Source organism: Balaenoptera borealis (assembly GCF_965194805.1).
Source record: "Balaenoptera borealis genome assembly, chromosome: 3".
In the NCBI taxonomy this organism is placed as follows: Eukaryota; Metazoa; Chordata; class Mammalia; order Artiodactyla; family Balaenopteridae; genus Balaenoptera; species Balaenoptera borealis.
In genome coordinates this window covers 182,684,822-182,699,072 of record NC_138866.1, presented here as the reverse complement: position 1 = coordinate 182,699,072, position 14,251 = coordinate 182,684,822, and the positions used below count along the sequence as shown (strand labels likewise).

Here is a 14,251-nt window from a genome sequence, read left to right as displayed (position 1 = left end):
ATTCTAGCTACATTGGAGACTGGTCGTTTTCTGAAACTAAAGGAGAAGCCCAGGAAGGGATGATGAATACTTTCTGAGTTTCGAGTCGCAGAATAAAAGGTAAGTATTGATAATTTCACAGTGTGTTTGCAATACTGTTGTGTCGACCAGCTGAAAAAGCAGCACACAAATAACCAAGAGTTTTGGATATTTGCTATCACCAAAAAAACAACTCGTACTATTCTGATTTACTTATGGGATTTTTTTTTTTAAAACAAAACTCAGCATATTCTTTTAAAATAAGCTTTCCAGGTAGGTATACCGGAGCATTAAGGTGGGACCCAGCTGAGTAATTTACTTTTTTTCTTAGCCTGCATCCCTGGGCACGTCTCCCAGGCTTGGTCTGTGTGACATCCCCACATTTAGAGAGAGAATGTGAGAATTTCCAAGATAGAAGTTAGAGAAAGACAGCTAAAGTGTAGGGACTCATTTTAATCACACATAGATTTGATAAAGCGTAATCACCGGCAGCTGCCTTGGTTTTCCCCAGATCCAGGGCACTTAAGCCCCATGACGGCCGCCGCCCCCTGCCCCAGACACACCCTGTCTTTGGCTGGACCCCAGGAGCAGAGCACCCTCTCCCAGCCCCCGCATCCTAAAGCTGGGTATCCTCTCCTGGCCAGAAGTCCTCGCTGGATGCCCTCGTTCCCGTTTCCCAGAACTCACGGCAAAAACTCAGCACCACCGTTAGCTCACTTACTGTTTCCGGAAAGATTGTCTTTCCAAAATCTCTTGACAGTATTTTGTCCTTATGTACAATGACAATTCCTGCCCTCAGCGTATCCATGTATTTTCCCCCTCTTCTTCAAATCGCTCTGCTTAATGATTGGATTTATAGCTAAAAAGACATCATATTTAAATTAATATTGATCTACATTTGTTTAAGCCAAGTCAATTTTAGGGCCCATGGGATGGGGATGTAAAGAAACATCAGGAGAATTTTTGAACCTCTGACTGTCTAGTGAACAGGTTGCCCTGCCTGGAGGAGGATCTCTGTTGATGGAGGTATTTCTGTAGAAACTGTACATCTGTCTGACAAGGATGTGCCAGAAAAGGAGCCTGGCTGGATTTGGGGCAGGGTTTTCTAGGTTCCAAGCAAAAGGAATTCTGCAGTTTCTCAGTTGATGGACCAAAGGAAGCAAAGTTGTCTGTGTGTGTTTTTTTTAAATTCACATGTTTTAAAATTAAGCAAATATAGGGACTTCCCTGGCGGTCCAGTGGTTAAGACTCCACGCTTCCAATGCAGGGGGCACGGGTTCCATCCCGGGTCAGGGAACTAGGATCCTGCATTCCACGTGGCACAGCCAAAAAATAAAAAAAAAAATTAAAATAAAAAAAAAAGAATAGGGGCTTCCCTGGTGGTGCAGTGGTTAAGAATCCGCCTGCCAATGCAGGGAACACGGGTTCGAGCCCTGGTCCGGGAAGATCCCACATGCCGCAGAGCAACTGAACCCGTGCGCCACAACTACTGAGCCCGCGTGCCACAACTACTGAAGCCCACGGGCCTAGAGCCCGTGCTCCCCAACAAGAGAAGCCACCGCAATGAGAAGCCCACGCACCGCAACGAAGAGTAGCCCCTGCTCTCTGCAACTAGAGAAAGCCCGCGCGCAGCAACGAAGACCCAACGCAGCCAAAAATAAACAATAAATTAAAAAAAGAATAATTAAAAAAAATTAAGCAAAGATATTCAGCTAGATTATTGCACGTCTACTGAAAGGTAATTTTCTTTAACCTCTGATTCTCGAGCGTATTTCCTGAAAGGCTGCCCAGGGAGAGGATGACTCTGTGGGCGTTCTTCTGTGTGACGTGGGCCTCAGAGGGTGCAGTTGGGGCGCCCAGAGTGCCCTGGAGAGCAGGGTGGGCCCAGGCAAAGCGCCCCCTGGATGGGGGTGCGTGGCAATCCGGAGCCACAGAGGTGGGCAGTGAGACAGGGTGATAGATAACAAGCTGTCTGAAGCGGGTGTGTAGGTTTGGCTGGGCTCGGGGGGGGGGGGGGGGGGGGGGGGAAGATTATGCGAGTCGATTATAAACCTGACTGTTACGAGGGCCTTTACGTGACCTTTGAACCCCACCTGCCCTGCCGCCCTTGAACCGCTAGTGTCTGCTGGGGAATGGCGGGGCGGTGGCCCTTACAGACAAGGGAAAGCACAGTGGGGTCGTCTGTTTTTTGTTTGTTTGTTTTTGTTTATTGACTTTATTTATTTATTTATGGCTGTGTTGGGTCTTCGTTTCTGTGCGAGGGCTTTCTCTAGTTGCGGCGAGCGGGGGCCACTCTTCACCGCGGTGCGCGGGCCTCTCACTATCGCGGCCTCTCTTGTTGCCGAGCACAGGCTCCAGACGCGCAGGCTCAGTAGTTGTGGCTCACGGGCCTAGTTGCTCCGCGGCATGTGGGATCCTCCCAGACCAGGGCTCGAACCTGTGTCCCCTGCATTGGCAGGCGGATTCTCAACCACTGCGCCACCAGGGAGGCCCCGGGTCGTCTGTTTTTGCAGATGTCTATATGTTTGAGCCTGTGAAGGCCTATTTGTGTTGTAACGAGGCTTTTCTGCCCCTACTTGCTCCTCAAGCCTCCCTTAGTCCAGCAAAAAGTATTTTCTCCTCTTCCTTTCCGTATGAGCATCACTCGGTCCTCGCCTGGTGTCGTTGCTTTGGTTCCTTTTACTGAGTATGTGGGAAGAGGTATTTCCTCTCTTACCACTAGAATATTAACTCAGTGAGGAAAAGGATTTCTTTCTGTTTTGTCTGCTACTTGACGCCAGGCACCTGGAACAGTGTCTGGTACAAGGAAGGTGCTTGATAAACATTTACTGAATGAGGTAACGATTTGCATCTTCCTGACCCGGATTCCTTAGGGGCAGGACCGTCCCTTCATCCGTGAACTTCTTGCTGGGCTGACACAGCGGCTGCTGTCCTCCCTGACCGCCGGTCTGTGGGGTGGGATCACTGATGCTTGGTCCCCTCGGAGGGGCTGGGGAGGCGTGCGCTGTGTTGCCACTGCCTTGGCGACCGTGGGTTAAGCTGTCAGCTCCTGAGGGCGTTCCCAGGATGCCTACAGGCGTGATGTGGGAGGGGAGCGAGGGCTGAGAGGCAGCGCGGTGTCTGGTGGGACCGTGCTTGCTGTGTTCACCAGCCCCTCCCAGGAAGCGTCTCTGATGGATGGGCTGTAGTTGGGGGGAGAGGCGAGGCAGGAAGGGCGTGTGCTGGTTGTCACAACGGAGCCTTGCCCTCGGGTCTGAGAGGAAGCGTGTGGTTGAGTCACGTGGCGGCAGAGTGTCTGTCCCTGATGGGGGTTCAGGCGGCCCCGGCCCAGCCCCGCTCTGTTTAAGTAAATAAAGGAGCGCAGACAGCGTGGAATGTGAGTTGCAGCAGGTGAGGAGTCTGACTGATGGAAAGTCAAATCTAATAATATCTTTGAGTAGCTGCCCTGAGGCTCAGTTTTGGTTGTTGGCTCCCCCCCTCCCAGGAGATCACAAGGAGGAGGGCCAGAGGCAGACTTTTCCAGAACCTCTGTGCTAAGTGAGTTTACCTGGAAAGGACATTGTAGGTACAAGACTTTAACCACAAGGCACAGTAGGAGTTGCCTTCTGGTCAGCTGGTGAGAACCTTTGAGCCGGTCATAAGATACTAATTAAATCAAACCGTGGACTTAACTCTCCTCCCCCCCACTCACTCCTCTTCTGCTTCTCCTTCTCTCTCTGTCTCTCTCTCTGTCTCTGTCTCTCTCTGACTCTGTCTCTCTCCCTCTCTCTGTCTTTGTCTCTCTGTCTCTCTCTCTGTCTCTGTCTCTCTGACTCTCTCTCTGTCTCTGTCTCTCTCCCTCTGTCTCTCTCTCTTTGTGTCTCTCTCTGTCTCTGTCTCTCTGTCTCTCTCTCTCTCTCTGTCTCTCTCCCTCTGTCTCTCTCCCTCTGTCTCCCTCTGTTTCTCTCTGTGTCTCTCTCTCTGTCTCTGTCTCTCTGTCTCTCTGACTCTCTGTCTCTGTCTGTCTCTGTCTCTCTCCCTCTGTCTCTCTCTCTGTCTCCATCTCTCTCTGTCTCTGTGTCCATCTCTCTGACTCTGTCTCTCGCCCTCTCTCTGTCTCTGTCTCTCTCTCTCTCTCACACACACTTTAGAAACGGTCAAGCCCGCCCCTGTCAGGCTCTGTGCTAAGGCAGCCGGAGTCTGTCTCGTCATCACCGACTATTTGTGAAGTCCTCACTCTGTGTCCCATACCTGCTGCCAGCTTCTCCTCCCTCCTCTGCTGCATGTGCCCTGAGCCTCGCTCTCCAGCCCTTCCACGCTCTTCTGCTCCGCTCTCCCCATGTCATCCCTTCCCAATTTCCCCTGCCCGCTCCCTGCCCCGCCCCCGCCTCCAGGAAGCCCACCGGCTTGCAGCTCTGCAGAGCCTGGTGCTGCCCCGGGAAGGCTCTAGAGGGGCGAGCCCGGCAGGTGGTGACCGGCAGGCTGGGGAGTCAGGAGCCTCGGCTGCGACCATCTTGTCCCTCCCTCCCCTTGTCCGCTTGCACTGGACTCTGTCACCCTCCCCGGATGCTCAGGGCACTTGTTAGCGCCTGAGTCTCCGGCTGCAGTCTCAGGGCTGACGTCTAGTCTCAGCCGGCATAGAGAGCCCTCTGATGCAGGCTTCCATCCCCACCCGGTTGTCCCGTGTCCTAGTCACGCCTTCTGAAAATGCCAGGCGCGGCCTCAACCTCACGACCTCGCACATGCTGTCCCTGCAGCCTGCAGTGCCCTTCCCCTTCGTCCTCAGTGGGCTGAACCTGACCGGTCACTGAAGCTGTCACCAGGGCCCTCCCCCAAGAAGCAGGGGAGGTCAGGTGCACCTGTTGGGAGAGGGGCTTCTGGGCCCCCTGGACAAAACTCATCTCAGAGTATTCGTGCCAGGTGGTGTGTTTTCGACGCCAGTCTCCGCTGAACAGACTTTGATAAAGGCAGGACTGGATCCCTGGCCTGTGACATCATCCCTCACACACGGGTGTTTAGAAAGTGTCTGCTTTCTGACTGTTGATTCTTAAGACTTCCACCCTACACTCAGTGCTTTCTGTGTTAGGTTACTGTTTTCCTAACAGAGTATTTAATAAAGAAGGCCCATCTGATGCAGAGGGAGGCAGGGCACGTAGATCGGGGTTGCCCTTCTTTCTTCAAGCAGCTTCGATGGCTTTATCAGCAGCTTTTCCCCCAAGGCTGTGCTGTGTGGGTTGATCACTACATTTGAGGCTTTAGTAGAAGTTTAGTGGAGCAAGGGAATCCCTGCGTTCCCACAAACACCTGTGGAGCCAGGTGTTTTTTATTTTACACGTGGGCGGCTGTGGAAAACCACTGCCAGGAGGTGGCCACGCCTCCCATCAGCTCCAATCAGCTCCCGGTCCCCTCTTCCTGAGTATGAGGGGAGAACCATGGCGGAGCAGAGGGCAAGGAGGGCGATGTCATACTCACCCAGCTCTGGAGGCTTCTGCGGTGTATGGTTATCCCTGTTTGGACAAAAGCTTGTTCTCCGTGCTCAAAGTTGGTTGGCTGCATCCTGTGGACATACCTCCTCCAGGGAACGGTGTCTTAGCGTACCCCTGACATACAGCTGCCAGTCACAAATGCAGGGCTCAGTGAGATTCTAGGCCTGTCGTCTTGCAGATAAGCAGACTCTGGCTTCACTGCTGCGATCACAAGCATTTCTTCACTAATAGACTGCAGGGGCTGGAAAGGCTGCTCTCTGGGGTGCCTCCTTGCTTGCGTGTTTTGGGGTTCTCTGGGTTGAAGGTGGAGCATTACGATATGATGCATGTAGACTGGGAGCATCAAATATGAATGACGTTTACTATAATTAACAAATCTTTGTGTAGCACTTGGGCAAGGGGGTTTGATCCCTCACAAGAACAGAAGGATGGAGGAAAGGGCATGGTTTTCCCTTCACTTGGAGGGGGCACAGGTGGGAGAAAAGTCAGTTTTATTCTTAGAAGAGCTGAGGGGATGAATGGAACATGGTTTGATGGAGAGGAAATGGCAACTACGGAGGGGCTGGGGGAGGAACAGAGGTGGTGCGCTTCTGGCAGCCGCCGGGGAACCGCAAGGGTAGGAGAAACATGCTAGTAAGGGGTCGTGGTGTTCAGCTTTCACACTGCGTCGTGCATATGACCTGGGCTTATTGAACTGATTGCTACAAAGATGTGTGGTTGGAAGAATCGTGACTCCCCAAAGAATCATGGTTCATGTCCTAATCCACCGAAGCTATGCATATATTAGGTTACATGGCAAATAGGAAGGTCTCAGCTGACCTTGAGATGGGGAGATTATCCCAGATGATCCAGGTGGGTGCAATGTAATCACAGGGGTCCTCTGACGTGATGGAGGGACACAGGAGAGTGAGTGTCAGAATGATGCCATGTGATAAAGTCTCTGTGCTTTGCTCCTTTGAAGATGAAGGAGGGGGCCATGAGTCAAGGAATGCAGGTGGCCTCAAGAAACTGGAAAGGCAAGGAAATGGATTCTCCCCCGGAGCCTCCAGAAGAGATGCAGCCCTGCTGACACCTTGATTTTTAGGCCAGTGAGACCCATTTCAGACTTCTAACCTCTAGCACTGTAAGATAATAAAGTTGTTGTAAGCCACCAAGTGTATAGTAATTTGTTACAGCAGCAATGGGAAACAATCCAATACGGAAACCTGCCTCTACTTTGGAAATGTGAGACCCTCTTAGTTATGTATGAAATATAATGGAAAATTTATGGAAGATAAATAACTCAGAGAAGAATCTTGTCAAAATGAATTCTAAGCTCTCTCTAAGTTAATTTATTTTCGTGAAGTGAGGGCAAGAACTTTATTTCTTCACTGTTATATCCTCACTGCCTAGTTCATTTTTAAAATTCATGTTTAAACAAATGAATCTCTTCATTTAAATCCATGAAAAACCAAAACAACTATCTTTTCAAAGGAATTATTGGATGCTAAAGTGTATCACTATGATTAGAAATCTTAAATTCAGGCTCTTGTTATAGACAAAGAATATCATACTTTACATTGTCATTCAAAGATGAGAGGTTTGGTTAGAGAATATTTTTGTAAGTTGTTGGGTGTAAACAGGAATCACTTTTGCTTTCTTGGGTTCTAGGAACTTCCTTGTACCTACACAAGGAAGGAGTGTTAACTTCCCCTTTGCCTTGTCAGTAAACCAGCTGTAATATGTAGCAAGCTGTAGCCTTAAATCCACGACACCCCAGCCCCCTGCCCACCAAAGTGCTCGTTGTTTGTGACACTTAGTTTGGGAAGCCTGGTACTATATACTAATCTATTATAAATGATCTTTGCCTGGCATCTTTTAGAATTACAAATACTTCTAGTGTTCATTTGCTATTTCTTGACTCACTTATTTTCTGGAAGAAAAAAATCTTTGCTAGGATTTTGCTGTGTGTCAGGCCCTGGGGAAACAAAGGTAACTCAGATATGGCACTTCCCAGAGAAAGCCACCTTCTAGATGGGAAGAAAGACAAGTGTGTAGATAATGAGAGGACAGAACAGCCAATATTGAAATAATTTGTGATGCCAAGAGGAGGAAAATTCCAACTCTGCAGGGAGAACAGAGCCGAGAGGAAGAGACTGAAGGTCCAGAAGGACCTTGGCAACTAGAAGGGACAAGTATTAACTGCCTACTGAGTCCCAGCACTTTTACGTGTAACTTTATCATTTCATTTTTACCCTGAGAAAAATGATATTCTAATGAAGTATCTTTGCAAAATCACAGAGTGGGATTCATAATCATTGTCTTCAGAGCCATTCATTTTAAAGCAGAGGTGGGCAGACTTTCTGTGAAGGGCTAGATGGTAAATATGTCAGGCTTTGGGGGCCATACCGTCTCTGTCACAACTATTCAACTCAACTCTTGTGGCAGGAAACCAGCCCTAGAATATGGAAAGAAATGAGCATGGCTGTGTGCCAATAAAACTTTATTGACAAAAATGGACAGTGGGCTGGATATGGCCCAGGGGTTGCAGTTTGCTGATCCCTGTTCTAGAACAGCCATTATAGCTACTGTTTTGCTTTAGAATATCTCAGGAGAGGGAGATTATAGGTTTCATTAGCTTTACAGGTGGGCCAGTGACAGTTTCTAAAGGGGTTATAGAATCTCACCAAGAAACAGTAGCAGACTGGATTAATAATGGAGGTTCAGACAGACCCAATTGTCTAACATTTCACATCGTCATGGTTAATATTGAACAGACCTCTGGGAATCCAGATATAATCCATCTTCAGGGCATTATAGATGAGTCCAAAGAGAAAACCACACTAATCAGTCTTGGCAGAGGATTTGACAGTGTGTGGGCATGTGTGTGTTTTAACTCTGAGATTTACAAAAAAAAAAAATGGAAATAAAGAAGATTTGTCTGGAACCACTGGGAAGAAATAAGGTAAATATCTGAACGGATGACCTGGGAGAAGCCTAGAGTGTAAAGTCTCAATACGGCTGTCTTCTGGAAAAAGGCAGAAACATCTGGTTAGTGTAAAAATGAGGGGTGATGTGAAAGGAAATCCCAAGTCCAGATTAGAAAAGCAGAATACATCTTGACATCTTAAAGCAACAAGCCAGAAAAAAATCTGTCCTTAATAGCTAACAGTGGGACTTCCCTGGTGGCGCAGGGGTTAAGAATCCACCTGCCAATGCAGGGGACACGGGTTCGAGCCCTGGTCTGGGAAGATCCCACATGCCGCGGAGCAACTAAGCCTGTGTGCCACAACTACTGAAGCCCACGCGCCTAGAGCCCACGAGCCACAACTACTGAAGCCCGCGCGCCTAGAGCCCACATGCCACAACTACTGAAGCCTGCGCGCCTAGAGCCCGTGCTCCGCAACAAAAGAAGCCACTGCAACGAGAAGCCCGCGCACCGCAACAAAGAGTAGCCCCTGCTCGCCGCAACTAGAGAAAGCCCGCGCACAGCAATAAAGACCCAACACAGCCAAAAATAAATAAAATAAAATATATAAATTTATTTAAAAAAATAGCTAATAGTGTGGGAAAAGTCACTAAATTCAGAGATTTTGAGTTTCTTAATTTGATTTCTTAATCCTTTAGAGCAAAACAGTGAATTTTTTGGAGAAGAGATCTTTCCAAGATTATATCCTGAGAGATACAGGGTGGTAGGAAAACACCTGGAAAACCATTAAAGAACTTCAAAAATGTGACACCGGGAAGCCATTTAGGTCACCTGTCCCAGCCCTACGTGACTAAAAGGACATTTTTCTCTTGGCTGATGAGAGGGAGCTTGAACGAGTATGGTTACATTGGGGAGCTTATTTCTTTTGAGTAAAACTTAAAAAATCAAAAGCAGACCAAGTTTATAAGATGGTTACAAGTGTGGGTGGTTCCAGCTGGATGGAAACATTTTCTCATCAACAGGAATTGGTTGAAAGGGTGTCGATTGTCTACAGAGGTCCCCATGCTTGGCGCCCCGAAGTGTGTTTTGATCTGGTTCCCCATCCGGCTCTGTGCTGTTTCTCTTCAGGTTGACTTGGGGGAAAGAGGGAGGAAAAGATGGAAAATATGGGAGTTGATATCTTCCTGGAAGATGCTGTGGAGAGGTTAGCAGGCTAAGTTATTCCAACCAAAACAAGTTAAACTTTTCCTTGTGTTTTGAATCCTAGACACGAATCTTGTCTTGGATGAAACAGATGTGATTCTGGGGACGGGCACGGCGTCCTGAGCTTTGGTGACTTTCCTGCCCCTCACTCTTCCTTACAGGAATCAAACATGCTCCAGCTGTGCATTTATATGCTGTTTCTGGCCTCTCTCTAAGTTCCATGCAACTTCATACAACTCAGAGTTTCCTCAACACAGAAATCTTAGGACTACTTGAAGAAAATAATCTGTGAAGCAGATAAATGTTTTGATGTGGATTACATCTAACAAACAGTGTTTATTGCAAAGGCTTTAACATGTAAGCCAATTAAAGGGTCTTATAATTTGACTTCTCTTTCCCGTCAGACAAAGCTTTTTTGTAATGTAAATATAGTAAGGAATATCCATACTCTACAGTCTTGCTGACATTCTTTTCTTTTAGCAAGGGTTAAATAAGGGGGATCTTCAAAGCCTTGGTGATACACTACAGAAAGCTTTGAAGTTTTTATTAGCTTCCCTGGAAATCTTTGTTTCCTGGAAAGTTCGTTAATGGTATATCTAGTTTCTTACACAAATCCATTTCTTAGCTGTCTATAGTGAATTACCTAGTCAGTGGGAATGCTACTGCAAGATAAAATTAATATCTAAACTGGTCCTGAGTCAGTTATTTCCACTGCAAAGCTTATGTAGTCATAAGGTATGATGTTACTTAGGTCAAATTAACCTTTCGTTATCTTAATTCACCTCTTGAACTCCCTGAAAGCAACATAATTTACATTTCCTAGCAACTCAGAGGGCTGCTCCTGTGTATGGAACTAACCTCCTGCATCAGCACCATCATCTTCCATCTCAGTCGGTGGCGCCATCCTGCACCCAGGGTCCAGTCTGCCCCTCCTCTCTGCATCTCCTCCTCCGCTGCCACCCAGTTCGGGGCTGACTGGCCCCGCCTGCCTGGCTGTGGTAGCCTCCTATCAAGTTCCCTGCTTCTTCTTTCCCTCTTCCCCATCTACCTACCCCCCAAAGTCTGTTTTCCTCAGGGCAGCTAGACTGATTCTCTAAAACTAAATCAAGATCATTGTCTCCCTGGCCCACCCCCTGCAGTGCCTTCCGGCAACGCCGAATCAAACCCCAGGTCCTTCCCTGGCACAGGGCCTCTAGGACCTGTGCTCACCTGCGTCTGCCGGAAGTTGCCTGCTGGCTTCCCCGGCGCCCTTCCTGCCCCTCACTCGGCTCTGGCCACACCGGCCACCTTGCTAGTCCCACGCACCCACAAATCACACCCCCATCTCAAAGCTTGAAACTTCGCACTGGCCCTTCTTTCCCCCTCCTGAACCCTCTCCCTCCACATACCCACCAGCTTTCTGGCCATTTCTTCCATGTCTTTGCTCAGAGGTGACCGCCTCAGAGACCTGACCATTTTATCTACATGAGAAGCCCCCAGCCTCTTACCCTGCTTTTCCTTCCTTCCTGCTCCAATTAGTGGGCATTCGGTCTCTTACTGATTCATCACTTGGTTTATTTGTCCATTCACTTATTTATAGTTCATCTGTCCCTCCCAAGAGAATGTAAACTCCATAAGGACAGGGACTTACAATGATAAACATGTATCTTTCATGCCTCACACACGTAGGCAATCAAGACATATCTGCTGGGTATTGTATGAAGGAAAGAACCAGAATCGTTCACATTGCTTTTGGTCTGCACATGTAGACCAAGTCATTGGGCAGTTATGTCGTTCAATGGGACAGTGATATTTTTGATTTTCCTACCCTAATAAGGTTTCCAATTCAATAATCAGGGTCTTTCTTAGATTTAGCTCTTGCCTAAAGCTCTTAGCAGTGACCTTGGTCGACCTTCAGTGTAGTTCAATATACTGAACATAGGTACCGTATGGACATAAGGACCTGGACTTCCTGGTGATGTAATGGTTTTAGAGTGGCAATGTGTCCATGGACAGAGCCGCTGGCATCTTACTTGCCTTCTTAGCGATTAGCAGGCACGTATATAGCACAAGGAAAAAAGAGCCAATACTCATGTCTATTTTTAGTACGGTAGAGTTCCCATAATTATCTAAACACTAAGAGGTTACTTTAAGAAATGTTATCAGACTAACGGAGCTTTTTCTCCTACCAATGAGCAGCTAATCATCTTCCTGTAAATATTATATGAGAAGAAATTGGGGGAGGGGGTACATACAGGAAGGTGGATAAATGGTCTGTAGACCCTTGTAGACGATACTAAGAGCCCCATTCCATGAGGTAATTTTGTCAGCATAATTGCTCTGAGCTGCTTCTAAAAAGTCGGATGTATCGATACATAATTTACGTTCAGTGAAATTCACTCTTTTTAAAAGCGTACAGGGGCTTCCCTGGTGGCGCAGTGGTTGAGAATCTGCCTGCCAGTGCAGGGGACACGGGTTCGAGCCCTGGTCTGGGAAGATCCCACATGCCGCGGAGCGACTAGGCCCGTGAGCCACAACTACTGAGCCTGCGCGTCTGGAGCCTGTGCTCCGCAACGAGAGGGGCCGCGACAGTGAGAGGCCCGCGCACCGCGATGAAGAGTGGACCCCGCTTGCCACAACCGGAGAACGCCCTCGCACAGAAACGAAGACCCAACACAGCCATAAATAAATTTAAAAAAAAAGATGGCTAGCAGGACATCAGAGCCGTTTTTATTTTTATTTTTTTTAAATTTTATTTATTTATTTATTTATTTACTTATGGCTGTGTTGGGTCTTCGTTTCTGTGTGAGGGCTTTCTCTGGTTGCGGCAAGCGGGGGCCACTCTTAATCGCGGTGCGCGGGCCTCTCACCATCGCGGCCTCTCTTGTCGCGGAGCATGGGCTCCAGACGCGCAGGCTCAGTAATTGTAGCTCACGGGCCTAGTTGCTCCGCGGCATGTGGGATCTTCCCAGACCAGGGCTCGAACCCGTGTCCCCTGCATTGGCAGGCAGATTCTCAACCACTGCGCCACCAGGGAAGCCCAGAGCCGTTTTTAAAAAGCGTACAGCTATGAGTTTCAGTATGTGCATACAGTTGTGTAACTACCATAATCAAACTATAAGTTTTCATCCCCCTGAAATGTTCCTCATGCCCCACTGTAATCACCGAGCCGCGACCCCTGGCAACCACTGATCCGTTTTCTGTCCTTACAGTCTCGCCTTTTCCGTCATGCCCTGTAAATGGAATCATGCAGTCTGTCGCTGTTGAGATGCACCAGCGCTGTTGTGTGTTATCGGTAGTTTGTTCCTTGTTATTACTGAGGAGTGTTGCATTGTGGATGTAGAGTTTGCTGATCCCGTCACCAGGTGAAGGACATTTGCGTTGTTTCAAATTTGGGGTGATTATGACTAAAACTCCAATAACAGTCATGTATAGGTTTTTATGGGAACATACATTTTCATTTTTTCCCGAATAAAAGCCTAGGAGTGGGGTTTCTGGGTCGTATGGTAAGTACGTGTTTAGCTTTATAAAAACCTGCCTAACTGATTTCCAGAGTGGCTGTTTCCTCTTCCCACTGGGAAGGTATGGGAGTTTCCTGAGCTGCTTTCTAATTCTCAGGGTCGATGCCCAGAGGATTTTGCCTTCTTGAAGAGAAACCTCGGGATTTATCTCTCCCCTCTTCTCCCCTCAGTTCTGTGTTCCAGTCTCTTCTACTTGGACCTTTAAGTTACTTTTTATTTAAAAGTCTTTCCGCTCTTCCTTGTTGCCTGAGTTTCCTTTTTCTTTGTTGCACCCGTGCAGTGCCTCGTACCCAGCAGATACTAAGTACGCACCTGTTTGACTTGGTTGTAATAAACTAGATTAAAGTGATCTCCAGGGCACAGACGGCCCACAGTGGGACTTTGGTGCATGTTCTAGCAGGCTCATGGGGCATCTCTGCAAGGTGGGTGAGCCCTACCCCAAGACCTAGGGAGAGATTCCTATTATTTCTCTCCAGGCAATAAGGCATCACCCACAACGTGTGGGATATAAAACTGGGTTTGGACTGCCACAGTGGTGAAGGGTGGAGAAGTCAGAACCAAATCTGTGGTTATTATAAGGTGTATAGATTTAGCTTGGAGACACCAGCCATGAAATGTGCAGAATCTTGTGAGAAGGCTTTTCTTTCTCTTAAAGATTTTACCTTATTGTTTAATCACTGGTGAAGCATAGCGTAGTGGTTAAGAGTGAGAGCTCTGCAGACAAACTCTGCTACTGACCACCTGTGTGACCTTGGGAACCTCTCAATGCCTTGGTTTCTTCATCTGTAGAATGGGGATAATAATAGTAGTGAGGAGTGATGGTAAATGGTTGATATGTACCTAGTGGTTAGAACAGTGCCTGGCTGCTATAGGAGTATTAGTCCCTGCTGTTATTGTTATTAACTAAACTTTACCCCTAATACTCGGAAAATGTGCGTTTTTCATGCATTTGTGACACTTTCACGGATGTCAGGTTCTAGATACTTGATCAAAGAATGATTAAAATTCAGTGAACAGAGAGGGAGTGAGATAAATTAGGAGTTTGGGATTAACAGATACACACTACTGTATATAAAAGAGATAAACAACAAGGACCCACTGTATAGCACAGGGAACTCTACTCAATATCTTGTAATAATCTATATAGGAAGAGAATC

The 14,251-nt window shown here is 47.7% G+C and overlaps 1 protein-coding gene across 4 annotated transcripts in view; it reads left to right on the top strand.

Annotated features, from left to right (window-relative positions):
* The window catches only part of SVIL (supervillin), a 239,797-nt gene that overhangs the window by 41,659 nt on the left and 183,887 nt on the right, over positions 1-14,251 (top strand). For all 4 annotated transcript variants that reach the window (XM_082386363.1, XM_082386378.1, XM_082386365.1 and 1 more), the window contains exon 2: positions 1-99. The gene's annotated coding sequence lies outside the window, so the exon portion shown is untranslated. The remainder of the gene's footprint in view (positions 100-14,251) is intronic.